Below are 22,325 nucleotides of genomic sequence, written 5' to 3' on the forward strand. Positions count from 1 at the left end.
AAGAGAGTTGGAAAACGGTAAGGTGGACACCTCCAGCAGCATCTGTGTGTCAAATCCGATATCTGGTCGAGGGCTGTAAGATTCAGTATGATGACGTGACAATTCGGGAGTAGCTCACGAACGCCAAGCTGCGGCCTTCTTAGCTCAGTGGTAGAGCACTGGTCTCGTAAACCAGGGGTCGTGAGTTCGACCCTCACAGAAGGCATTCATTTTTTTAACTTTGCTGCTGAGAGCAGAGCTAGCTCGAGCAGCATCTAACAGATGGCAGTGCACTGAATGAAGGGGAAGTTCTACAACCGATATAGAGTGCTCTACTTGCATCAGAGGTTTACTGGATGTGTAGGCGGAACACTGTTTTGTATGCATTTTGTAGTATAATGTCATGCTTGGCGATGTCATTCGTTTATGAGCCCCACTACAGTGTGCATGCACGTTATCCATGTGAAGAGGCGTAAGCAGATACTACCATTCTGCGAGGTGCCTGCGAAAAGTATACGAGTTGCATTGATAAAGAGAGCAGAAGTGACCGAAAGTCAAGGCCTCCGTGGCGCAATCGGCTAGCGCGTTCGGCTGTTAACCGAAAGGTTGGTGGTTCGAGCCCACCCGGGGGCGAAATCGTTTTAATCGCCACCGAGGTGAGGACGTATGTCCACTTTGATAGAGATACACAGCTAGTGTGACAATTTGGCTGTGTTTGAATGATGCCACACAGCCTTATACACATTCAGCCACGTGACAGTGGAGGTAAAAACATGGCCCTATGCGGACGTTCTACCGTTTTCCTATTCATTCGGCATGTGTGACACTGCAGTAGAGCGACGACCACTACAAAAGATGTATTATTTACATTTCATTTCGGCGTATACACCGCGAGTGCCATATGACAGGGCCTCTCTCTCGATGTCGATCTGCATTTGGCGTCTCTTAAGTGTCGGTCTGCAGTAGGCCGCTGTTGGCCGAGCGGCGTGCAGTCGCCTTACATGAAGCCCCCAGTGCCACTGTGGACGATGTAGCCAGAGAGAGGAGTCGAAAGGCGCGTTTCACAGTAGAGCCACGCTATCCCACAAGCTGTGCACTAGGTCAAGTTTTGCGCAGACCGCAAACCTTTGGTGGCTTGACGCTCGTCGTCGATCGTAAGGGTGAAACAGTGAAGAGAGTTGGAAAACGGTAAGGTGGACACCTCCAGCAGCATCTGTGTGTCAAATCCGATATCTGGTCGAGGGCTGTAAGATTCAGTATGATGACGTGACAATTCGGGAGTAGCTCACGAACGCCAAGCTGCGGCCTTCTTAGCTCAGTGGTAGAGCACTGGTCTCGTAAACCAGGGGTCGTGAGTTCGACCCTCACAGAAGGCATTCATTTTTTTAACTTTGCTGCTGAGAGCAGAGCTAGCTCGAGCAGCATCTAACAGATGGCAGTGCACTGAATGAAGGGGAAGTTCTACAACCGATATAGAGTGCTCTACTTGCATCAGAGGTTTACTGGATGTGTAGGCGGAACACTGTTTTGTATGCATTTTGTAGTATAATGTCATGCTTGGCGATGTCATTCGTTTATGAGCCCCACTACAGTGTGCATGCACGTTATCCATGTGAAGAGGCGTAAGCAGATACTACCATTCTGCGAGGTGCCTGCCAAAAGTATACGAGTTGCATTGATAAAGAGAGCAGAAGTGACCGAAAGTCAAGGCCTCCGTGGCGCAATCGGCTAGCGCGTTCGGCTGTTAACCGAAAGGTTGGTGGTTCGAGCCTACCCGGGGGCGAAATCGTTTTAATCGCCACCGAGGTGAGGACGTATGTCCACTTTGATAGAGATACACAGCTAGTGTGACAATTTGGCTGTGTTTGAATGATGCCACACAGCCTTATACACATTCAGCCACGTGACAGTGGAGGTAAAAACATGGCCCTATGCGGACGTTCTACCGTTTTCCTATTCATTCGGCATGTGTGACACTGCAGTAGAGCGACGACCACTACAAAAGATGTATTATTTACATTTCATTTCGGCGTATACACCGCGAGTGCCATATGACAGGGCCTCTCTCTCGATGTCGATCTGCATTTGGCGTCTCTTAAGTGTCGGTCTGCAGTAGGCCGCTGTTGGCCGAGCGGCGTGCAGTCGCCTTACATGAAGCCCCCAGTGCCACTGTGGACGATGTAGCCAGAGAGAGGAGTCGAAAGGCGCGTTTCACAGTAGAGCCACGCTATCCCACAAGCTGTGCACTAGGTCAAGTTTTGCGCAGACCGCAAACCTTTGGTGGCTTGACGCTCGTCGTCGATCGTAAGGGTGAAACAGTGAAGAGAGTTGGAAAACGGTAAGGTGGACACCTCCAGCAGCATCTGTGTGTCAAATCCGATATCTGGTCGAGGGCTGTAAGATTCAGTATGATGACGTGACAATTCGGGAGTAGCTCACGAACGCCAAGCTGCGGCCTTCTTAGCTCAGTGGTAGAGCACTGGTCTCGTAAACCAGGGGTCGTGAGTTCGACCCTCACAGAAGGCATTCATTTTTTTAACTTTGCTGCTGAGAGCAGAGCTAGCTCGAGCAGCATCTAACAGATGGCAGTGCACTGAATGAAGGGGAAGTTCTACAACCGATATAGAGTGCTCTACTTGCATCAGAGGTTTACTGGATGTGTAGGCGGAACACTGTTTTGTATGCATTTTGTAGTATAATGTCATGCTTGGCAATGTCATTCGTTTATGAGCCCCACTACAGTGTGCATGCACGTTATCCATGTGAAGAGGCGTAAGCAGATACTACCATTCTGCGAGGTGCCTGCGAAAAGTATACGAGTTGCATTGATAAAGAGAGCAGAAGTGACCGAAAGTCAAGGCCTCCGTGGCGCAATCGGCTAGCGCGTTCGGCTGTTAACCGAAAGGTTGGTGGTTCGAGCCCACCCGGGGGCGAAATCGTTTTAATCGCCACCGAGGTGAGGACGTATGTCCACTTTGATAGAGATACACAGCTAGTGTGACAATTTGGCTGTGTTTGAATGATGCCACACAGCCTTATACACATTCAGCCACGTGACAGTGGAGGTAAAAACATGGCCCTATGCGGACGTTCTACCGCTTTCCTATTCATTCGGCATGTGTGACACTGCAGTAGAGCGACGACCACTACAAAAGATGTATTATTTACATTTCATTTCGGCGTATACACCGCGAGTGCCATATGACAGGGCCTCTCTCTCGATGTCGATCTGCATTTGGCGTCTCTTAAGTGTCGGTCTGCAGTAGGCCGCTGTTGGCCGAGCGGCGTGCAGTCGCCTTACATGAAGCCCCCAGTGCCACTGTGGACGATGTAGCCAGAGAGAGGAGTCGAAAGGCGCGTTTCACAGTAGAGCCACGCTATCCCACAAGCTGTGCACTAGGTCAAGTTTTGCGCAGACCGCAAACCTTTGGTGGCTTGACGCTCGTCGTCGATCGTAAGGGTGAAACAGTGAAGAGAGTTGGAAAACGGTAAGGTGGACACCTCCAGCAGCATCTGTGTGTCAAATCCGATATCTGGTCGAGGGCTGTAAGATTCAGTATGATGACGTGACAATTCGGGAGTAGCTCACGAACGCCAAGCTGCGGCCTTCTTAGCTCAGTGGTAGAGCACTGGTCTCGTAAACCAGGGGTCGTGAGTTCGACCCTCACAGAAGGCATTCATTTTTTTAACTTTGCTGCTGAGAGCAGAGCTAGCTCGAGCAGCATCTAACAGATGGCAGTGCACTGAATGAAGGGGAAGTTCTACAACCGATATAGAGTGCTCTACTTGCATCAGAGGTTTACTGGATGTGTAGGCGGAACACTGTTTTGTATGCATTTTGTAGTATAATGTCATGCTTGGCGATGTCATTCGTTTATGAGCCCCACTACAGTGTGCATGCACGTTATCCATGTGAAGAGGCGTAAGCAGATACTACCATTCTGCGAGGTGCCTGCCAAAAGTATACGAGTTGCATTGATAAAGAGAGCAGAAGTGACCGAAAGTCAAGGCCTCCGTGGCGCAATCGGCTAGCGCGTTCGGCTGTTAACCGAAAGGTTGGTGGTTCGAGCCTACCCGGGGGCGAAATCGTTTTAATCGCCACCGAGGTGAGGACGTATGTCCACTTTGATAGAGATACACAGCTAGTGTGACAATTTGGCTGTGTTTGAATGATGCCACACAGCCTTATACACATTCAGCCACGTGACAGTGGAGGTAAAAACATGGCCCTATGCGGACGTTCTACCGCTTTCCTATTCATTCGGCATGTGTGACACTGCAGTAGAGCGACGACCACTACAAAAGATGTATTATTTACATTTCATTTCGGCGTATACACCGCGAGTGCCATATGACAGGGCCTCTCTCTCGATGTCGATCTGCATTTGGCGTCTCTTAAGTGTCGGTCTGCAGTAGGCCGCTGTTGGCCGAGCGGCGTGCAGTCGCCTTACATGAAGCCCCCAGTGCCACTGTGGACGATGTAGCCAGAGAGAGGAGTCGAAAGGCGCGTTTCACAGTAGAGCCACGCTATCCCACAAGCTGTGCACTAGGTCAAGTTTTGCGCAGACCGCAAACCTTTGGTGGCTTGACGCTCGTCGTCGATCGTAAGGGTGAAACAGTGAAGAGAGTTGGAAAACGGTAAGGTGGACACCTCCAGCAGCATCTGTGTGTCAAATCCGATATCTGGTCGAGGGCTGTAAGATTCAGTATGATGACGTGACAATTCGGGAGTAGCTCACGAACGCCAAGCTGCGGCCTTCTTAGCTCAGTGGTAGAGCACTGGTCTCGTAAACCAGGGGTCGTGAGTTCGACCCTCACAGTAGGCATTCATTTTTTTAACTTTGCTGCTGAGAGCAGAGCTAGCTCGAGCAGCATCTAACAGATGGCAGTGCACTGAATGAAGGGGAAGTTCTACAACCGATATAGAGTGCTCTACTTGCATCAGAGGTTTACTGGATGTGTAGGCGGAACACTGTTTTGTATGCATTTTGTAGTATAATGTCATGCTTGGCGATGTCATTCGTTTATGAGCCCCACTACAGTGTGCATGCACGTTATCCATGTGAAGAGGCGTAAGCAGATACTACCATTCTGCGAGGTGCCTGCGAAAAGTATACGAGTTGCATTGATAAAGAGAGCAGAAGTGACCGAAAGTCAAGGCCTCCGTGGCGCAATCGGCTAGCGCGTTCGGCTGTTAACCGAAAGGTTGGTGGTTCGAGCCCACCCGGGGGCGAAATCGTTTTAATCGCCACCGAGGTGAGGACGTATGTCCACTTTGATAGAGATACACAGCTAGTGTGACAATTTGGCTGTGTTTGAATGATGCCACACAGCCTTATACACATTCAGCCACGTGACAGTGGAGGTAAAAACATGGCCCTATGCGGACGTTCTACCGCTTTCCTATTCATTCGGCATGTGTGACACTGCAGTAGAGCGACGACCACTACAAAAGATGTATTATTTACATTTCATTTCGGCGTATACACCGCGAGTGCCATATGACAGGGCCTCTCTCTCGATGTCGATCTGCATTTGGCGTCTCTTAAGTGTCGGTCTGCAGTAGGCCGCTGTTGGCCGAGCGGCGTGCAGTCGCCTTACATGAAGCCCCCAGTGCCACTGTGGACGATGTAGCCAGAGAGAGGAGTCGAAAGGCGCGTTTCACAGTAGAGCCACGCTATCCCACAAGCTGTGCACTAGGTCAAGTTTTGCGCAGACCGCAAACCTTTGGTGGCTTGACGCTCGTCGTCGATCGTAAGGGTGAAACAGTGAAGAGAGTTGGAAAACGGTAAGGTGGACACCTCCAGCAGCATCTGTGTGTCAAATCCGATATCTGGTCGAGGGCTGTAAGATTCAGTATGATGACGTGACAATTCGGGAGTAGCTCACGAACGCCAAGCTGCGTCCTTCTTAGCTCAGTGGTGGAGTACTGGTCTCGTAAACCAGGGGTCGTGAGTTCGACCCTCACAGAAGGCATTCATTTTTTTAACTTTGCTGCTGAGAGCAGAGCTAGCTCGAGCAGCATCTAACAGATGGCAGTGCACTGAATGAAGGGGAAGTTCTACAACCGATATAGAGTGCTCTACTTGCATCAGAGGTTTACTGGATGTGTAGGCGGAACACTGTTTTGTATGCATTTTGTAGTATAATGTCATGCTTGGCAATGTCATTCGTTTATGAGCCCCACTACAGTGTGCATGCACGTTATCCATGTGAAGAGGCGTAAGCAGATACTACCATTCTGCGAGGTGCCTGCGAAAAGTATACGAGTTGCATTGATAAAGAGAGCAGAAGTGACCGAAAGTCAAGGCCTCCGTGGCGCAATCGGCTAGCGCGTTCGGCTGTTAACCGAAAGGTTGGTGGTTCGAGCCCACCCGGGGGCGAAATCGTTTTAATCGCCACCGAGGTGAGGACGTATGTCCACTTTGATAGAGATACACAGCTAGTGTGACAATTTGGCTGTGTTTGAATGATGCCACACAGCCTTATACACATTCAGCCACGTGACAGTGGAGGTAAAAACATGGCCCTATGCGGACGTTCTACCGCTTTCCTATTCATTCGGCATGTGTGACACTGCAGTAGAGCGACGACCACTACAAAAGATGTATTATTTACATTTCATTTCGGCGTATACACCGCGAGTGCCATATGACAGGGCCTCTCTCTCGATGTCGATCTGCATTTGGCGTCTCTTAAGTGTCGGTCTGCAGTAGGCCGCTGTTGGCCGAGCGGCGTGCAGTCGCCTTACATGAAGCCCCCAGTGCCACTGTGGACGATGTAGCCAGAGAGAGGAGTCGAAAGGCGCGTTTCACAGTAGAGCCACGCTATCCCACAAGCTGTGCACTAGGTCAAGTTTTGCGCAGACCGCAAACCTTTGGTGGCTTGACGCTCGTCGTCGATCGTAAGGGTGAAACAGTGAAGAGAGTTGGAAAACGGTAAGGTGGACACCTCCAGCAGCATCTGTGTGTCAAATCCGATATCTGGTCGAGGGCTGTAAGATTCAGTATGATGACGTGACAATTCGGGAGTAGCTCACGAACGCCAAGCTGCGGCCTTCTTAGCTCAGTGGTAGAGCACTGGTCTCGTAAACCAGGGGTCGTGAGTTCGACCCTCACAGTAGGCATTCATTTTTTTAACTTTGCTGCTGAGAGCAGAGCTAGCTTGAGCAGCATCTAACAGATGGCAGTGCACTGAATGAAGGGGAAGTTCTACAACCGATATAGAGTGCTCTACTTGCATCAGAGGTTTACTGGATGTGTAGGCGGAACACTGTTTTGTATGCATTTTGTAGTATAATGTCATGCTTGGCGATGTCATTCGTTTATGAGCCCCACTACAGTGTGCATGCACGTTATCCATGTGAAGAGGCGTAAGCAGATACTACCATTCTGCGAGGTGCCTGCGAAAAGTATACGAGTTGCATTGATAAAGAGAGCAGAAGTGACCGAAAGTCAAGGCCTCCGTGGCGCAATCGGCTAGCGCGTTCGGCTGTTAACCGAAAGGTTGGTGGTTCGAGCCCACCCGGGGGCGAAATCGTTTTAATCGCCACCGAGGTGAGGACGTATGTCCACTTTGATAGAGATACACAGCTAGTGTGACAATTTGGCTGTGTTTGAATGATGCCACACAGCCTTATACACATTCAGCCACGTGACAGTGGAGGTAAAAACATGGCCCTATGCGGACGTTCTACCGCTTTCCTATTCATTCGGCATGTGTGACACTGCAGTAGAGCGACGACCACTACAAAAGATGTATTATTTACATTTCATTTCGGCGTATACACCGCGAGTGCCATATGACAGGGCCTCTCTCTCGATGTCGATCTGCATTTGGCGTCTCTTAAGTGTCGGTCTGCAGTAGGCCGCTGTTGGCCGAGCGGCGTGCAGTCGCCTTACATGAAGCCCCCAGTGCCACTGTGGACGATGTAGCCAGAGAGAGGAGTCGAAAGGCGCGTTTCACAGTAGAGCCACGCTATCCCACAAGCTGTGCACTAGGTCAAGTTTTGCGCAGACCGCAAACCTTTGGTGGCTTGACGCTCGTCGTCGATCGTAAGGGTGAAACAGTAAAGAGAGTTGGAAAACGGTAAGGTGGACACCTCCAGCAGCATCTGTGTGTCAAATCCGATATCTGGTCGAGGGCTGTAAGATTCAGTATGATGACGTGACAATTCGGGAGTAGCTCACGAACGCCAAGCTGCGGCCTTCTTAGCTCAGTGGTAGAGCACTGCTCTCGTAAACCAGGGGTCGTGAGTTCGACCCTCACAGAAGGCATTCATTTTTTTAACTTTGCTGCTGAGAGCAGAGCTAGCTCGAGCAGCATCTAACAGATGGCAGTGCACTGAATGAAGGGGAAGTTCTACAACCGATATAGAGTGCTCTACTTGCATCAGAGGTTTACTGGATGTGTAGGCGGAACACTGTTTTGTATGCATTTTGTAGTATAATGTCATGCTTGGCGATGTCATTCGTTTATGAGCCCCACTACAGTGTGCATGCACGTTATCCATGTGAAGAGGCGTAAGCAGATACTACCATTCTGCGAGGTGCCTGCCAAAAGTATACGAGTTGCATTGATAAAGAGAGCAGAAGTGACCGAAAGTCAAGGCCTCCGTGGCGCAATCGGCTAGCGCGTTCGGCTGTTAACCGAAAGGTTGGTGGTTCGAGCCCACCCGGGGGCGAAATCGTTTTAATCGCCACCGAGGTGAGGACGTATGTCCACTTTGATAGAGATACACAGCTAGTGTGACAATTTGGCTGTGTTTGAATGATGCCACACAGCCTTATACACATTCAGCCACGTGACAGTGGAGGTAAAAACATGGCCCTATGCGGACGTTCTACCGCTTTCCTATTCATTCGGCATGTGTGACACTGCAGTAGAGCGACGACCACTACAAAAGATGTATTATTTACATTTCATTTCGGCGTATACACCGCGAGTGCCATATGACAGGGCCTCTCTCTCGATGTCGATCTGCATTTGGCGTCTCTTAAGTGTCGGTCTGCAGTAGGCCGCTGTTGGCCGAGCGGCGTGCAGTCGCCTTACATGAAGCCCCCAGTGCCACTGTGGACGATGTAGCCAGAGAGAGGAGTCGAAAGGCGCGTTTCACAGTAGAGCCACGCTATCCCACAAGCTGTGCACTAGGTCAAGTTTTGCGCAGACCGCAAACCTTTGGTGGCTTGACGCTCGTCGTCGATCGTAAGGGTGAAACAGTGAAGAGAGTTGGAAAACGGTAAGGTGGACACCTCCAGCAGCATCTGTGTGTCAAATCCGATATCTGGTCGAGGGCTGTAAGATTCAGTATGATGACGTGACAATTCGGGAGTAGCTCACGAACGCCAAGCTGCGGCCTTCTTAGCTCAGTGGTAGAGCACTGGTCTCGTAAACCAGGGGTCGTGAGTTCGACCCTCACAGTAGGCATTCATTTTTTTAACTTTGCTGCTGAGAGCAGAGCTAGCTTGAGCAGCATCTAACAGATGGCAGTGCACTGAATGAAGGGGAAGTTCTACAACCGATATAGAGTGCTCTACTTGCATCAGAGGTTTACTGGATGTGTAGGCGGAACACTGTTTTGTATGCATTTTGTAGTATAATGTCATGCTTGGCGATGTCATTCGTTTATGAGCCCCACTACAGTGTGCATGCACGTTATCCATGTGAAGAGGCGTAAGCAGATACTACCATTCTGCGAGGTGCCTGCGAAAAGTATACGAGTTGCATTGATAAAGAGAGCAGAAGTGACCGAAAGTCAAGGCCTCCGTGGCGCAATCGGCTAGCGCGTTCGGCTGTTAACCGAAAGGTTGGTGGTTCGAGCCCACCCGGGGGCGAAATCGTTTTAATCGCCACCGAGGTGAGGACGTATGTCCACTTTGATAGAGATACACAGCTAGTGTGACAATTTGGCTGTGTTTGAATGATGCCACACAGCCTTATACACATTCAGCCACGTGACAGTGGAGGTAAAAACATGGCCCTATGCGGACGTTCTACCGCTTTCCTATTCATTCGGCATGTGTGACACTGCAGTAGAGCGACGACCACTACAAAAGATGTATTATTTACATTTCATTTCGGCGTATACACCGCGAGTGCCATATGACAGGGCCTCTCTCTCGATGTCGATCTGCATTTGGCGTCTCTTAAGTGTCGGTCTGCAGTAGGCCGCTGTTGGCCGAGCGGCGTGCAGTCGCCTTACATGAAGCCCCCAGTGCCACTGTGGACGATGTAGCCAGAGAGAGGAGTCGAAAGGCGCGTTTCACAGTAGAGCCACGCTATCCCACAAGCTGTGCACTAGGTCAAGTTTTGCGCAGACCGCAAACCTTTGGTGGCTTGACGCTCGTCGTCGATCGTAAGGGTGAAACAGTGAAGAGAGTTGGAAAACGGTAAGGTGGACACCTCCAGCAGCATCTGTGTGTCAAATCCGATATCTGGTCGAGGGCTGTAAGATTCAGTATGATGACGTGACAATTCGGGAGTAGCTCACGAACGCCAAGCTGCGTCCTTCTTAGCTCAGTGGTGGAGTACTGGTCTCGTAAACCAGGGGTCGTGAGTTCGACCCTCACAGAAGGCATTCATTTTTTTAACTTTGCTGCTGAGAGCAGAGCTAGCTCGAGCAGCATCTAACAGATGGCAGTGCACTGAATGAAGGGGAAGTTCTACAACCGATATAGAGTGCTCTACTTGCATCAGAGGTTTACTGGATGTGTAGGCGGAACACTGTTTTGTATGCATTTTGTAGTATAATGTCATGCTTGGCAATGTCATTCGTTTATGAGCCCCACTACAGTGTGCATGCACGTTATCCATGTGAAGAGGCGTAAGCAGATACTACCATTCTGCGAGGTGCCTGCGAAAAGTATACGAGTTGCATTGATAAAGAGAGCAGAAGTGACCGAAAGTCAAGGCCTCCGTGGCGCAATCGGCTAGCGCGTTCGGCTGTTAACCGAAAGGTTGGTGGTTCGAGCCCACCCGGGGGCGAAATCGTTTTAATCGCCACCGAGGTGAGGACGTATGTCCACTTTGATAGAGATACACAGCTAGTGTGACAATTTGGCTGTGTTTGAATGATGCCACACAGCCTTATACACATTCAGCCACGTGACAGTGGAGGTAAAAACATGGCCCTATGCGGACGTTCTACCGCTTTCCTATTCATTCGGCATGTGTGACACTGCAGTAGAGCGACGACCACTACAAAAGATGTATTATTTACATTTCATTTCGGCGTATACACCGCGAGTGCCATATGACAGGGCCTCTCTCTCGATGTCGATCTGCATTTGGCGTCTCTTAAGTGTCGGTCTGCAGTAGGCCGCTGTTGGCCGAGCGGCGTGCAGTCGCCTTACATGAAGCCCCCAGTGCCACTGTGGACGATGTAGCCAGAGAGAGGAGTCGAAAGGCGCGTTTCACAGTAGAGCCACGCTATCCCACAAGCTGTGCACTAGGTCAAGTTTTGCGCAGACCGCAAACCTTTGGTGGCTTGACGCTCGTCGTCGATCGTAAGGGTGAAACAGTGAAGAGAGTTGGAAAACGGTAAGGTGGACACCTCCAGCAGCATCTGTGTGTCAAATCCGATATCTGGTCGAGGGCTGTAAGATTCAGTATGATGACGTGACAATTCGGGAGTAGCTCACGAACGCCAAGCTGCGGCCTTCTTAGCTCAGTGGTAGAGCACTGGTCTCGTAAACCAGGGGTCGTGAGTTCGACCCTCACAGAAGGCATTCATTTTTTTAACTTTGCTGCTGAGAGCAGAGCTAGCTCGAGCAGCATCTAACAGATGGCAGTGCACTGAATGAAGGGGAAGTTCTACAACCGATATAGAGTGCTCTACTTGCATCAGAGGTTTACTGGATGTGTAGGCGGAACACTGTTTTGTATGCATTTTGTAGTATAATGTCATGCTTGGCGATGTCATTCGTTTATGAGCCCCACTACAGTGTGCATGCACGTTATCCATGTGAAGAGGCGTAAGCAGATACTACCATTCTGCGAGGTGCCTGCCAAAAGTATACGAGTTGCATTGATAAAGAGAGCAGAAGTGACCGAAAGTCAAGGCCTCCGTGGCGCAATCGGCTAGCGCGTTCGGCTGTTAACCGAAAGGTTGGTGGTTCGAGCCTACCCGGGGGCGAAATCGTTTTAATCGCCACCGAGGTGAGGACGTATGTCCACTTTGATAGAGATACACAGCTAGTGTGACAATTTGGCTGTGTTTGAATGATGCCACACAGCCTTATACACATTCAGCCACGTGACAGTGGAGGTAAAAACATGGCCCTATGCGGACGTTCTACCGCTTTCCTATTCATTCGGCATGTGTGACACTGCAGTAGAGCGACGACCACTACAAAAGATGTATTATTTACATTTCATTTCGGCGTATACACCGCGAGTGCCATATGACAGGGCCTCTCTCTCGATGTCGATCTGCATTTGGCGTCTCTTAAGTGTCGGTCTGCAGTAGGCCGCTGTTGGCCGAGCGGCGTGCAGTCGCCTTACATGAAGCCCCCAGTGCCACTGTGGACGATGTAGCCAGAGAGAGGAGTCGAAAGGCGCGTTTCACAGTAGAGCCACGCTATCCCACAAGCTGTGCACTAGGTCAAGTTTTGCGCAGACCGCAAACCTTTGGTGGCTTGACGCTCGTCGTCGATCGTAAGGGTGAAACAGTGAAGAGAGTTGGAAAACGGTAAGGTGGACACCTCCAGCAGCATCTGTGTGTCAAATCCGATATCTGGTCGAGGGCTGTAAGATTCAGTATGATGACGTGACAATTCGGGAGTAGCTCACGAACGCCAAGCTGCGGCCTTCTTAGCTCAGTGGTGGAGTACTGGTCTCGTAAACCAGGGGTCGTGAGTTCGACCCTCACAGAAGGCATTAATTTTTTTAACTTTGCTGCTGAGAGCAGAGCTAGCTCGAGCAGCATCTAACAGATGGCAGTGCACTGAATGAAGGGGAAGTTCTACAACCGATATAGAGTGCTCTACTTGCATCAGAGGTTTACTGGATGTGTAGGCGGAACACTGTTTTGTATGCATTTTGTAGTATAATGTCATGCTTGGCAATGTCATTCGTTTATGAGCCCCACTACAGTGTGCATGCACGTTATCCATGTGAAGAGGCGTAAGCAGATACTACCATTCTGCGAGGTGCCTGCGAAAAGTATACGAGTTGCATTGATAAAGAGAGCAGAAGTGACCGAAAGTCAAGGCCTCCGTGGCGCAATCGGCTAGCGCGTTCGGCTGTTAACCGAAAGGTTGGTGGTTCGAGCCCACCCGGGGGCGAAATCGTTTTAATCGCCACCGAGGTGAGGACGTATGTCCACTTTGATAGAGATACACAGCTAGTGTGACAATTTGGCTGTGTTTGAATGATGCCACACAGCCTTATACACATTCAGCCACGTGACAGTGGAGGTAAAAACATGGCCCTATGCGGACGTTCTACCGTTTTCCTATTCATTCGGCATGTGTGACACTGCAGTAGAGCGACGACCACTACAAAAGATGTATTATTTACATTTCATTTCGGCGTATACACCGCGAGTGCCATATGACAGGGCCTCTCTCTCGATGTCGATCTGCATTTGGCGTCTCTTAAGTGTCGGTCTGCAGTAGGCCGCTGTTGGCCGAGCGGCGTGCAGTCGCCTTACATGAAGCCCCCAGTGCCACTGTGGACGATGTAGCCAGAGAGAGGAGTCGAAAGGCGCGTTTCACAGTAGAGCCACGCTATCCCACAAGCTGATGATGATGTTTGGTTTGTGGGGCGCTCAACTGCGTGGTTATCAGCGCCCGTACAATTACCCAATCTTTGCGCAGTCCAATTTCGCCACTTTCCTGGATGATGATGAAATGATGAGGACAACACAAACACCCAGTCATCTCGAGGCAGGTGAAAATCCCTGACCCCACCGGGAATCGAACCCGGGACCCCGTGCTCGGGAAGCGAGAACGCCACCGCGAGACCACGAGCGGCGGACAAAGATCCCACAAGCTGTGCACTAGGTCAAGTTTTGCGCAGACCGCAAACCTTTGGTGGCTTGACGCTCGTCGTCGATCGTAAGGGTGAAACAGTGAAGAGAGTTGGAAAACGGTAAGGTGGACACCTCCAGCAGCATCTGTGTGTCAAATCCGATATCTGGTCGAGGGCTGTAAGATTCAGTATGATGACGTGACAATTCGGGAGTAGCTCACGAACGCCAAGCTGCGGCCTTCTTAGCTCAGTGGTAGAGCACTGGTCTCGTAAACCAGGGGTCGTGAGTTCGACCCTCACAGTAGGCATTCATTTTTTTAACTTTGCTGCTGAGAGCAGAGCTAGCTCGAGCAGCATCTAACAGATGGCAGTGCACTGAATGAAGGGGAAGTTCTACAACCGATATAGAGTGCTCTACTTGCATCAGAGGTTTACTGGATGTGTAGGCGGAACACTGTTTTGTATGCATTTTGTAGTATAATGTCATGCTTGGCGATGTCATTCGTTTATGAGCCCCACTACAGTGTGCATGCACGTTATCCATGTGAAGAGGCGTAAGCAGATACTACCATTCTGCGAGGTGCCTGCGAAAAGTATACGAGTTGCATTGATAAAGAGAGCAGAAGTGACCGAAAGTCAAGGCCTCCGTGGCGCAATCGGCTAGCGCGTTCGGCTGTTAACCGAAAGGTTGGTGGTTCGAGCCCACCCGGGGGCGAAATCGTTTTAATCGCCACCGAGGTGAGGACGTATGTCCACTTTGATAGAGATACACAGCTAGTGTGACAATTTGGCTGTGTTTGAATGATGCCACACAGCCTTATACACATTCAGCCACGTGACAGTGGAGGTAAAAACATGGCCCTATGCGGACGTTCTACCGCTTTCCTATTCATTCGGCATGTGTGACACTGCAGTAGAGCGACGACCACTACAAAAGATGTATTATTTACATTTCATTTCGGCGTATACACCGCGAGTGCCATATGACAGGGCCTCTCTCTCGATGTCGATCTGCATTTGGCGTCTCTTAAGTGTCGGTCTGCAGTAGGCCGCTGTTGGCCGAGCGGCGTGCAGTCGCCTTACATGAAGCCCCCAGTGCCACTGTGGACGATGTAGCCAGAGAGAGGAGTCGAAAGGCGCGTTTCACAGTAGAGCCACGCTATCCCACAAGCTGTGCACTAGGTCAAGTTTTGCGCAGACCGCAAACCTTTGGTGGCTTGACGCTCGTCGTCGATCGTAAGGGTGAAACAGTGAAGAGAGTTGGAAAACGGTAAGGTGGACACCTCCAGCAGCATCTGTGTGTCAAATCCGATATCTGGTCGAGGGCTGTAAGATTCAGTATGATGACGTGACAATTCGGGAGTAGCTCACGAACGCCAAGCTGCGTCCTTCTTAGCTCAGTGGTGGAGTACTGGTCTCGTAAACCAGGGGTCGTGAGTTCGACCCTCACAGAAGGCATTCATTTTTTTAACTTTGCTGCTGAGAGCAGAGCTAGCTCGAGCAGCATCTAACAGATGGCAGTGCACTGAATGAAGGGGAAGTTCTACAACCGATATAGAGTGCTCTACTTGCATCAGAGGTTTACTGGATGTGTAGGCGGAACACTGTTTTGTATGCATTTTGTAGTATAATGTCATGCTTGGCAATGTCATTCGTTTATGAGCCCCACTACAGTGTGCATGCACGTTATCCATGTGAAGAGGCGTAAGCAGATACTACCATTCTGCGAGGTGCCTGCGAAAAGTATACGAGTTGCATTGATAAAGAGAGCAGAAGTGACCGAAAGTCAAGGCCTCCGTGGCGCAATCGGCTAGCGCGTTCGGCTGTTAACCGAAAGGTTGGTGGTTCGAGCCCACCCGGGGGCGAAATCGTTTTAATCGCCACCGAGGTGAGGACGTATGTCCACTTTGATAGAGATACACAGCTAGTGTGACAATTTGGCTGTGTTTGAATGATGCCACACAGCCTTATACACATTCAGCCACGTGACAGTGGAGGTAAAAACATGGCCCTATGCGGACGTTCTACCGCTTTCCTATTCATTCGGCATGTGTGACACTGCAGTAGAGCGACGACCACTACAAAAGATGTATTATTTACATTTCATTTCGGCGTATACACCGCGAGTGCCATATGACAGGGCCTCTCTCTCGATGTCGATCTGCATTTGGCGTCTCTTAAGTGTCGGTCTGCAGTAGGCCGCTGTTGGCCGAGCGGCGTGCAGTCGCCTTACATGAAGCCCCCAGTGCCACTGTGGACGATGTAGCCAGAGAGAGGAGTCGAAAGGCGCGTTTCACAGTAGAGCCACGCTATCCCACAAGCTGTGCACTAGGTCAAGTTTTGCGCAGACCGCAAACCTTTGGTGGCTTGACGCTCGTCGTCGATCGTAAGGGTGAAACAGTGAAGAGAGTTGGAAAACGGTAAGGTGGACACCTCCAGCAGCATCTGTGTGTCAAATCCGATATCTGGTCGAGGGCTGTAAGATTCAGTATGATGACGTGACAATTCGGGAGTAGCTCACGAACGCCAAGCTGCGGCCTTCTTAGCTCAGTGGTAGAGCACTGGTCTCGTAAACCAGGGGTCGTGAGTTCGACCCTCACAGTAGGCATTCATTTTTTTAACTTTGCTGCTGAGAGCAGAGCTAGCTTGAGCAGCATCTAACAGATGGCAGTGCACTGAATGAAGGGGAAGTTCTACAACCGATATAGAGTGCTCTACTTGCATCAGAGGTTTACTGGATGTGTAGGCGGAACACTGTTTTGTATGCATTTTGTAGTATAATGTCATGCTTGGCGATGTCATTCGTTTATGAGCCCCACTACAGTGTGCATGCACGTTATCCATGTGAAGAGGCGTAAGCAGATACTACCATTCTGCGAGGTGCCTGCGAAAAGTATACGAGTTGCATTGATAAAGAGAGCAGAAGTGACCGAAAGTCAAGGCCTCCGTGGCGCAATCGGCTAGCGCGTTCGGCTGTTAACCGAAAGGTTGGTGGTTCGAGCCCACCCGGGGGCGAAATCGTTTTAATCGCCACCGAGGTGAGGACGTATGTCCACTTTGATAGAGATACACAGCTAGTGTGACAATTTGGCTGTGTTTGAATGATGCCACACAGCCTTATACACATTCAGCCACGTGACAGTGGAGGTAAAAACATGGCCCTATGCGGACGTTCTACCGCTTTCCTATTCATTCGGCATGTGTGACACTGCAGTAGAGCGACGACCACTACAAAAGATGTATTATTTACATTTCATTTCGGCGTATACACCGCGAGTGCCATATGACAGGGCCTCTCTCTCGATGTCGATCTGCATTTGGCGTCTCTTAAGTGTCGGTCTGCAGTAGGCCGCTGTTGGCCGAGCGGCGTGCAGTCGCCTTACATGAAGCCCCCAGTGCCACTGTGGACGATGTAGCCAGAGAGAGGAGTCGAAAGGCGCGTTTCACAGTAGAGCCACGCTATCCCACAAGCTGTGCACTAGGTCAAGTTTTGCGCAGACCGCAAACCTTTGGTGGCTTGACGCTCGTCGTCGATCGTAAGGGTGAAACAGTGAAGAGAGTTGGAAAACGGTAAGGTGGACACCTCCAGCAGCATCTGTGTGTCAAATCCGATATCTGGTCGAGGGCTGTAAGATTCAGTATGATGACGTGACAATTCGGGAGTAGCTCACGAACGCCAAGCTGCGGCCTTCTTAGCTCAGTGGTAGAGCACTGGTCTCGTAAACCAGGGGTCGTGAGTTCGACCCTCACAGTAGGCATTCATTTTTTTAACTTTGCTGCTGAGAGCAGAGCTAGCTTGAGCAGCATCTAACAGATGGCAGTGCACTGAATGAAGGGGAAGTTCTACAACCGATATAGAGTGCTCTACTTGCATCAGAGGTTTACTGGATGTGTAGGCGGAACACTGTTTTGTATGCATTTTGTAGTATAATGTCATGCTTGGCGATGTCATTCGTTTATGAGCCCCACTACAGTGTGCATGCACGTTATCCATGTGAAGAGGCGTAAGCAGATACTACCATTCTGCGAGGTGCCTGCGAAAAGTATACGAGTTGCATTGATAAAGAGAGCAGAAGTGACCGAAAGTCAAGGCCTCCGTGGCGCAATCGGCTAGCGCGTTCGGCTGTTAACCGAAAGGTTGGTGGTTCGAGCCCACCCGGGGGCGAAATCGTTTTAATCGCCACCGAGGTGAGGACGTATGTCCACTTTGATAGAGATACACAGCTAGTGTGACAATTTGGCTGTGTTTGAATGATGCCACACAGCCTTATACACATTCAGCCACGTGACAGTGGAGGTAAAAACATGGCCCTATGCGGACGTTCTACCGCTTTCCTATTCATTCGGCATGTGTGACACTGCAGTAGAGCGACGACCACTACAAAAGATGTATTATTTACATTTCATTTCGGCGTATACACCGCGAGTGCCATATGACAGGGCCTCTCTCTCGATGTCGATCTGCATTTGGCGTCTCTTAAGTGTCGGTCTGCAGTAGGCCGCTGTTGGCCGAGCGGCGTGCAGTCGCCTTACATGAAGCCCCCAGTGCCACTGTGGACGATGTAGCCAGAGAGAGGAGTCGAAAGGCGCGTTTCACAGTAGAGCCACGCTATCCCACAAGCTGTGCACTAGGTCAAGTTTTGCGCAGACCGCAAACCTTTGGTGGCTTGACGCTCGTCGTCGATCGTAAGGGTGAAACAGTAAAGAGAGTTGGAAAACGGTAAGGTGGACACCTCCAGCAGCATCTGTGTGTCAAATCCGATATCTGGTCGAGGGCTGTAAGATTCAGTATGATGACGTGACAATTCGGGAGTAGCTCACGAACGCCAAGCTGCGGCCTTCTTAGCTCAGTGGTAGAGCACTGCTCTCGTAAACCAGGGGTCGTGAGTTCGACCCTCACAGAAGGCATTCATTTTTTTAACTTTGCTGCTGAGAGCAGAGCTAGCTCGAGCAGCATCTAACAGATGGCAGTGCACTGAATGAAGGGGAAGTTCTACAACCGATATAGAGTGCTCTACTTGCATCAGAGGTTTACTGGATGTGTAGGCGGAACACTGTTTTGTATGCATTTTGTAGTATAATGTCATGCTTGGCGATGTCATTCGTTTATGAGCCCCACTACAGTGTGCATGCACGTTATCCATGTGAAGAGGCGTAAGCAGATACTACCATTCTGCGAGGTGCCTGCGAAAAGTATACGAGTTGCATTGATAAAGAGAGCAGAAGTGACCGAAAGTCAAGGCCTCCGTGGCGCAATCGGCTAGCGCGTTCGGCTGTTAACCGAAAGGTTGGTGGTTCGAGCCCACCCGGGGGCGAAATCGTTTTAATCGCCACCGAGGTGAGGACGTATGTCCACTTTGATAGAGATACACAGCTAGTGTGACAATTTGGCTGTGTTTGAATGATGCCACACAGCCTTATACACATTCAGCCACGTGACAGTGGAGGTAAAAACATGGCCCTATGCGGACGTTCTACCGCTTTCCTATTCATTCGGCATGTGTGACACTGCAGTAGAGCGACGACCACTACAAAAGATGTATTATTTACATTTCATTTCGGCGTATACACCGCGAGTGCCATATGACAGGGCCTCTCTCTCGATGTCGATCTGCATTTGGCGTCTCTTAAGTGTCGGTCTGCAGTAGGCCGCTGTTGGCCGAGCGGCGTGCAGTCGCCTTACATGAAGCCCCCAGTGCCACTGTGGACGATGTAGCCAGAGAGAGGAGTCGAAAGGCGCGTTTCACAGTAGAGCCACGCTATCCCACAAGCTGTGCACTAGGTCAAGTTTTGCGCAGACCGCAAACCTTTGGTGGCTTGACGCTCGTCGTCGATCGTAAGGGTGAAACAGTGAAGAGAGTTGGAAAACGGTAAGGTGGACACCTCCAGCAGCATCTGTGTGTCAAATCCGATATCTGGTCGAGGGCTGTAAGATTCAGTATGATGACGTGACAATTCGGGAGTAGCTCACGAACGCCAAGCTGCGGCCTTCTTAGCTCAGTGGTAGAGCACTGGTCTCGTAAACCAGGGGTCGTGAGTTCGACCCTCACAGTAGGCATTCATTTTTTTAACTTTGCTGCTGAGAGCAGAGCTAGCTTGAGCAGCATCTAACAGATGGCAGTGCACTGAATGAAGGGGAAGTTCTACAACCGATATAGAGTGCTCTACTTGCATCAGAGGTTTACTGGATGTGTAGGCGGAACACTGTTTTGTATGCATTTTGTAGTATAATGTCATGCTTGGCGATGTCATTCGTTTATGAGCCCCACTACAGTGTGCATGCACGTTATCCATGTGAAGAGGCGTAAGCAGATACTACCATTCTGCGAGGTGCCTGCGAAAAGTATACGAGTTGCATTGATAAAGAGAGCAGAAGTGACCGAAAGTCAAGGCCTCCGTGGCGCAATCGGCTAGCGCGTTCGGCTGTTAACCGAAAGGTTGGTGGTTCGAGCCCACCCGGGGGCGAAATCGTTTTAATCGCCACCGAGGTGAGGACGTATGTCCACTTTGATAGAGATACACAGCTAGTGTGACAATTTGGCTGTGTTTGAATGATGCCACACAGCCTTATACACATTCAGCCACGTGACAGTGGAGGTAAAAACATGGCCCTATGCGGACGTTCTACCGCTTTCCTATTCATTCGGCATGTGTGACACTGCAGTAGAGCGACGACCACTACAAAAGATGTATTATTTACATTTCATTTCGGCGTATACACCGCGAGTGCCATATGACAGGGCCTCTCTCTCGATGTCGATCTGCATTTGGCGTCTCTTAAGTGTCGGTCTGCAGTAGGCCGCTGTTGGCCGAGCGGCGTGCAGTCGCCTTACATGAAGCCCCCAGTGCCACTGTGGACGATGTAGCCAGAGAGAGGAGTCGAAAGGCGCGTTTCACAGTAGAGCCACGCTATCCCACAAGCTGTGCACTAGGTCAAGTTTTGCGCAGACCGCAAACCTTTGGTGGCTTGACGCTCGTCGTCGATCGTAAGGGTGAAACAGTGAAGAGAGTTGGAAAACGGTAAGGTGGACACCTCCAGCAGCATCTGTGTGTCAAATCCGATATCTGGTCGAGGGCTGTAAGATTCAGTATGATGACGTGACAATTCGGGAGTAGCTCACGAACGCCAAGCTGCGTCCTTCTTAGCTCAGTGGTGGAGTACTGGTCTCGTAAACCAGGGGTCGTGAGTTCGACCCTCACAGAAGGCATTCATTTTTTTAACTTTGCTGCTGAGAGCAGAGCTAGCTCGAGCAGCATCTAACAGATGGCAGTGCACTGAATGAAGGGGAAGTTCTACAACCGATATAGAGTGCTCTACTTGCATCAGAGGTTTACTGGATGTGTAGGCGGAACACTGTTTTGTATGCATTTTGTAGTATAATGTCATGCTTGGCAATGTCATTCGTTTATGAGCCCCACTACAGTGTGCATGCACGTTATCCATGTGAAGAGGCGTAAGCAGATACTACCATTCTGCGAGGTGCCTGCGAAAAGTATACGAGTTGCATTGATAAAGAGAGCAGAAGTGACCGAAAGTCAAGGCCTCCGTGGCGCAATCGGCTAGCGCGTTCGGCTGTTAACCGAAAGGTTGGTGGTTCGAGCCCACCCGGGGGCGAAATCGTTTTAATCGCCACCGAGGTGAGGACGTATGTCCACTTTGATAGAGATACACAGCTAGTGTGACAATTTGGCTGTGTTTGAATGATGCCACACAGCCTTATACACATTCAGCCACGTGACAGTGGAGGTAAAAACATGGCCCTATGCGGACGTTCTACCGCTTTCCTATTCATTCGGCATGTGTGACACTGCAGTAGAGCGACGACCACTACAAAAGATGTATTATTTACATTTCATTTCGGCGTATACACCGCGAGTGCCATATGACAGGGCCTCTCTCTCGATGTCGATCTGCATTTGGCGTCTCTTAAGTGTCGGTCTGCAGTAGGCCGCTGTTGGCCGAGCGGCGTGCAGTCGCCTTACATGAAGCCCCCAGTGCCACTGTGGACGATGTAGCCAGAGAGAGGAGTCGAAAGGCGCGTTTCACAGTAGAGCCACGCTATCCCACAAGCTGTGCACTAGGTCAAGTTTTGCGCAGACCGCAAACCTTTGGTGGCTTGACGCTCGTCGTCGATCGTAAGGGTGAAACAGTGAAGAGAGTTGGAAAACGGTAAGGTGGACACCTCCAGCAGCATCTGTGTGTCAAATCCGATATCTGGTCGAGGGCTGTAAGATTCAGTATGATGACGTGACAATTCGGGAGTAGCTCACGAACGCCAAGCTGCGTCCTTCTTAGCTCAGTGGTGGAGTACTGGTCTCGTAAACCAGGGGTCGTGAGTTCGACCCTCACAGAAGGCATTCATTTTTTTAACTTT

At 50.4% G+C, this 22,325-nt stretch overlaps 39 non-coding genes across 39 annotated transcripts; all 39 read left to right on the plus strand.

Moving 5' to 3' along the window:
- The first annotated feature begins 133 nt into the window (after positions 1-133).
- On the plus strand, positions 134-205 carry Trnat-cgu (transfer RNA threonine (anticodon CGU)). The gene has a single exon. It is a non-coding gene; the product is annotated as a tRNA-Thr (tRNA).
- A 333-nt stretch (positions 206-538) lies between these two features.
- On the plus strand, positions 539-612 carry Trnan-guu (transfer RNA asparagine (anticodon GUU)). The gene has a single exon. It is a non-coding gene; the product is annotated as a tRNA-Asn (tRNA).
- A 671-nt stretch (positions 613-1,283) lies between these two features.
- Trnat-cgu (transfer RNA threonine (anticodon CGU)) lies at positions 1,284-1,355 on the plus strand. The gene has a single exon. It is a non-coding gene; the product is annotated as a tRNA-Thr (tRNA).
- A 333-nt stretch (positions 1,356-1,688) lies between these two features.
- On the plus strand, positions 1,689-1,762 carry Trnan-guu (transfer RNA asparagine (anticodon GUU)). Its single transcript has one exon. It is a non-coding gene; the product is annotated as a tRNA-Asn (tRNA).
- A 671-nt stretch (positions 1,763-2,433) lies between these two features.
- Trnat-cgu (transfer RNA threonine (anticodon CGU)) lies at positions 2,434-2,505 on the plus strand. The gene has a single exon. It is a non-coding gene; the product is annotated as a tRNA-Thr (tRNA).
- Positions 2,506-2,838: 333 nt separating this feature from the next.
- Positions 2,839-2,912, plus strand: Trnan-guu (transfer RNA asparagine (anticodon GUU)). Its single transcript has one exon. It is a non-coding gene; the product is annotated as a tRNA-Asn (tRNA).
- A 671-nt stretch (positions 2,913-3,583) lies between these two features.
- On the plus strand, positions 3,584-3,655 carry Trnat-cgu (transfer RNA threonine (anticodon CGU)). The gene has a single exon. It is a non-coding gene; the product is annotated as a tRNA-Thr (tRNA).
- Positions 3,656-3,988: 333 nt separating this feature from the next.
- On the plus strand, positions 3,989-4,062 carry Trnan-guu (transfer RNA asparagine (anticodon GUU)). The gene has a single exon. It is a non-coding gene; the product is annotated as a tRNA-Asn (tRNA).
- Positions 4,063-4,733: 671 nt separating this feature from the next.
- Trnat-cgu (transfer RNA threonine (anticodon CGU)) lies at positions 4,734-4,805 on the plus strand. The gene has a single exon. It is a non-coding gene; the product is annotated as a tRNA-Thr (tRNA).
- Positions 4,806-5,138: 333 nt separating this feature from the next.
- Positions 5,139-5,212, plus strand: Trnan-guu (transfer RNA asparagine (anticodon GUU)). Its single transcript has one exon. It is a non-coding gene; the product is annotated as a tRNA-Asn (tRNA).
- Positions 5,213-5,883: 671 nt separating this feature from the next.
- Positions 5,884-5,955, plus strand: Trnat-cgu (transfer RNA threonine (anticodon CGU)). The gene has a single exon. It is a non-coding gene; the product is annotated as a tRNA-Thr (tRNA).
- Positions 5,956-6,288: 333 nt separating this feature from the next.
- Trnan-guu (transfer RNA asparagine (anticodon GUU)) lies at positions 6,289-6,362 on the plus strand. Its single transcript has one exon. It is a non-coding gene; the product is annotated as a tRNA-Asn (tRNA).
- Positions 6,363-7,033: 671 nt separating this feature from the next.
- Positions 7,034-7,105, plus strand: Trnat-cgu (transfer RNA threonine (anticodon CGU)). The gene has a single exon. It is a non-coding gene; the product is annotated as a tRNA-Thr (tRNA).
- Positions 7,106-7,438: 333 nt separating this feature from the next.
- Trnan-guu (transfer RNA asparagine (anticodon GUU)) lies at positions 7,439-7,512 on the plus strand. Its single transcript has one exon. It is a non-coding gene; the product is annotated as a tRNA-Asn (tRNA).
- A 671-nt stretch (positions 7,513-8,183) lies between these two features.
- Positions 8,184-8,255, plus strand: Trnat-cgu (transfer RNA threonine (anticodon CGU)). The gene has a single exon. It is a non-coding gene; the product is annotated as a tRNA-Thr (tRNA).
- A 333-nt stretch (positions 8,256-8,588) lies between these two features.
- On the plus strand, positions 8,589-8,662 carry Trnan-guu (transfer RNA asparagine (anticodon GUU)). Its single transcript has one exon. It is a non-coding gene; the product is annotated as a tRNA-Asn (tRNA).
- A 671-nt stretch (positions 8,663-9,333) lies between these two features.
- On the plus strand, positions 9,334-9,405 carry Trnat-cgu (transfer RNA threonine (anticodon CGU)). Its single transcript has one exon. It is a non-coding gene; the product is annotated as a tRNA-Thr (tRNA).
- Positions 9,406-9,738: 333 nt separating this feature from the next.
- Trnan-guu (transfer RNA asparagine (anticodon GUU)) lies at positions 9,739-9,812 on the plus strand. The gene has a single exon. It is a non-coding gene; the product is annotated as a tRNA-Asn (tRNA).
- A 671-nt stretch (positions 9,813-10,483) lies between these two features.
- Trnat-cgu (transfer RNA threonine (anticodon CGU)) lies at positions 10,484-10,555 on the plus strand. The gene has a single exon. It is a non-coding gene; the product is annotated as a tRNA-Thr (tRNA).
- A 333-nt stretch (positions 10,556-10,888) lies between these two features.
- Positions 10,889-10,962, plus strand: Trnan-guu (transfer RNA asparagine (anticodon GUU)). Its single transcript has one exon. It is a non-coding gene; the product is annotated as a tRNA-Asn (tRNA).
- Positions 10,963-11,633: 671 nt separating this feature from the next.
- Trnat-cgu (transfer RNA threonine (anticodon CGU)) lies at positions 11,634-11,705 on the plus strand. The gene has a single exon. It is a non-coding gene; the product is annotated as a tRNA-Thr (tRNA).
- Positions 11,706-12,038: 333 nt separating this feature from the next.
- Trnan-guu (transfer RNA asparagine (anticodon GUU)) lies at positions 12,039-12,112 on the plus strand. The gene has a single exon. It is a non-coding gene; the product is annotated as a tRNA-Asn (tRNA).
- A 671-nt stretch (positions 12,113-12,783) lies between these two features.
- Trnat-cgu (transfer RNA threonine (anticodon CGU)) lies at positions 12,784-12,855 on the plus strand. Its single transcript has one exon. It is a non-coding gene; the product is annotated as a tRNA-Thr (tRNA).
- Positions 12,856-13,188: 333 nt separating this feature from the next.
- On the plus strand, positions 13,189-13,262 carry Trnan-guu (transfer RNA asparagine (anticodon GUU)). The gene has a single exon. It is a non-coding gene; the product is annotated as a tRNA-Asn (tRNA).
- A 924-nt stretch (positions 13,263-14,186) lies between these two features.
- On the plus strand, positions 14,187-14,258 carry Trnat-cgu (transfer RNA threonine (anticodon CGU)). The gene has a single exon. It is a non-coding gene; the product is annotated as a tRNA-Thr (tRNA).
- A 333-nt stretch (positions 14,259-14,591) lies between these two features.
- Positions 14,592-14,665, plus strand: Trnan-guu (transfer RNA asparagine (anticodon GUU)). The gene has a single exon. It is a non-coding gene; the product is annotated as a tRNA-Asn (tRNA).
- Positions 14,666-15,336: 671 nt separating this feature from the next.
- On the plus strand, positions 15,337-15,408 carry Trnat-cgu (transfer RNA threonine (anticodon CGU)). Its single transcript has one exon. It is a non-coding gene; the product is annotated as a tRNA-Thr (tRNA).
- Positions 15,409-15,741: 333 nt separating this feature from the next.
- Positions 15,742-15,815, plus strand: Trnan-guu (transfer RNA asparagine (anticodon GUU)). Its single transcript has one exon. It is a non-coding gene; the product is annotated as a tRNA-Asn (tRNA).
- A 671-nt stretch (positions 15,816-16,486) lies between these two features.
- Trnat-cgu (transfer RNA threonine (anticodon CGU)) lies at positions 16,487-16,558 on the plus strand. Its single transcript has one exon. It is a non-coding gene; the product is annotated as a tRNA-Thr (tRNA).
- Positions 16,559-16,891: 333 nt separating this feature from the next.
- On the plus strand, positions 16,892-16,965 carry Trnan-guu (transfer RNA asparagine (anticodon GUU)). Its single transcript has one exon. It is a non-coding gene; the product is annotated as a tRNA-Asn (tRNA).
- Positions 16,966-17,636: 671 nt separating this feature from the next.
- On the plus strand, positions 17,637-17,708 carry Trnat-cgu (transfer RNA threonine (anticodon CGU)). Its single transcript has one exon. It is a non-coding gene; the product is annotated as a tRNA-Thr (tRNA).
- Positions 17,709-18,041: 333 nt separating this feature from the next.
- On the plus strand, positions 18,042-18,115 carry Trnan-guu (transfer RNA asparagine (anticodon GUU)). Its single transcript has one exon. It is a non-coding gene; the product is annotated as a tRNA-Asn (tRNA).
- A 671-nt stretch (positions 18,116-18,786) lies between these two features.
- Positions 18,787-18,858, plus strand: Trnat-cgu (transfer RNA threonine (anticodon CGU)). The gene has a single exon. It is a non-coding gene; the product is annotated as a tRNA-Thr (tRNA).
- A 333-nt stretch (positions 18,859-19,191) lies between these two features.
- On the plus strand, positions 19,192-19,265 carry Trnan-guu (transfer RNA asparagine (anticodon GUU)). The gene has a single exon. It is a non-coding gene; the product is annotated as a tRNA-Asn (tRNA).
- Positions 19,266-19,936: 671 nt separating this feature from the next.
- Positions 19,937-20,008, plus strand: Trnat-cgu (transfer RNA threonine (anticodon CGU)). The gene has a single exon. It is a non-coding gene; the product is annotated as a tRNA-Thr (tRNA).
- A 333-nt stretch (positions 20,009-20,341) lies between these two features.
- Trnan-guu (transfer RNA asparagine (anticodon GUU)) lies at positions 20,342-20,415 on the plus strand. Its single transcript has one exon. It is a non-coding gene; the product is annotated as a tRNA-Asn (tRNA).
- A 671-nt stretch (positions 20,416-21,086) lies between these two features.
- On the plus strand, positions 21,087-21,158 carry Trnat-cgu (transfer RNA threonine (anticodon CGU)). The gene has a single exon. It is a non-coding gene; the product is annotated as a tRNA-Thr (tRNA).
- A 333-nt stretch (positions 21,159-21,491) lies between these two features.
- On the plus strand, positions 21,492-21,565 carry Trnan-guu (transfer RNA asparagine (anticodon GUU)). Its single transcript has one exon. It is a non-coding gene; the product is annotated as a tRNA-Asn (tRNA).
- Positions 21,566-22,236: 671 nt separating this feature from the next.
- On the plus strand, positions 22,237-22,308 carry Trnat-cgu (transfer RNA threonine (anticodon CGU)). The gene has a single exon. It is a non-coding gene; the product is annotated as a tRNA-Thr (tRNA).
- Positions 22,309-22,325: the final 17 nt, after the last annotated feature.

Source organism: Schistocerca cancellata, unplaced genomic scaffold, assembly GCF_023864275.1.
Source record: "Schistocerca cancellata isolate TAMUIC-IGC-003103 unplaced genomic scaffold, iqSchCanc2.1 HiC_scaffold_830, whole genome shotgun sequence".
NCBI classification, from domain to species: Eukaryota; Metazoa; Arthropoda; class Insecta; order Orthoptera; family Acrididae; genus Schistocerca; species Schistocerca cancellata.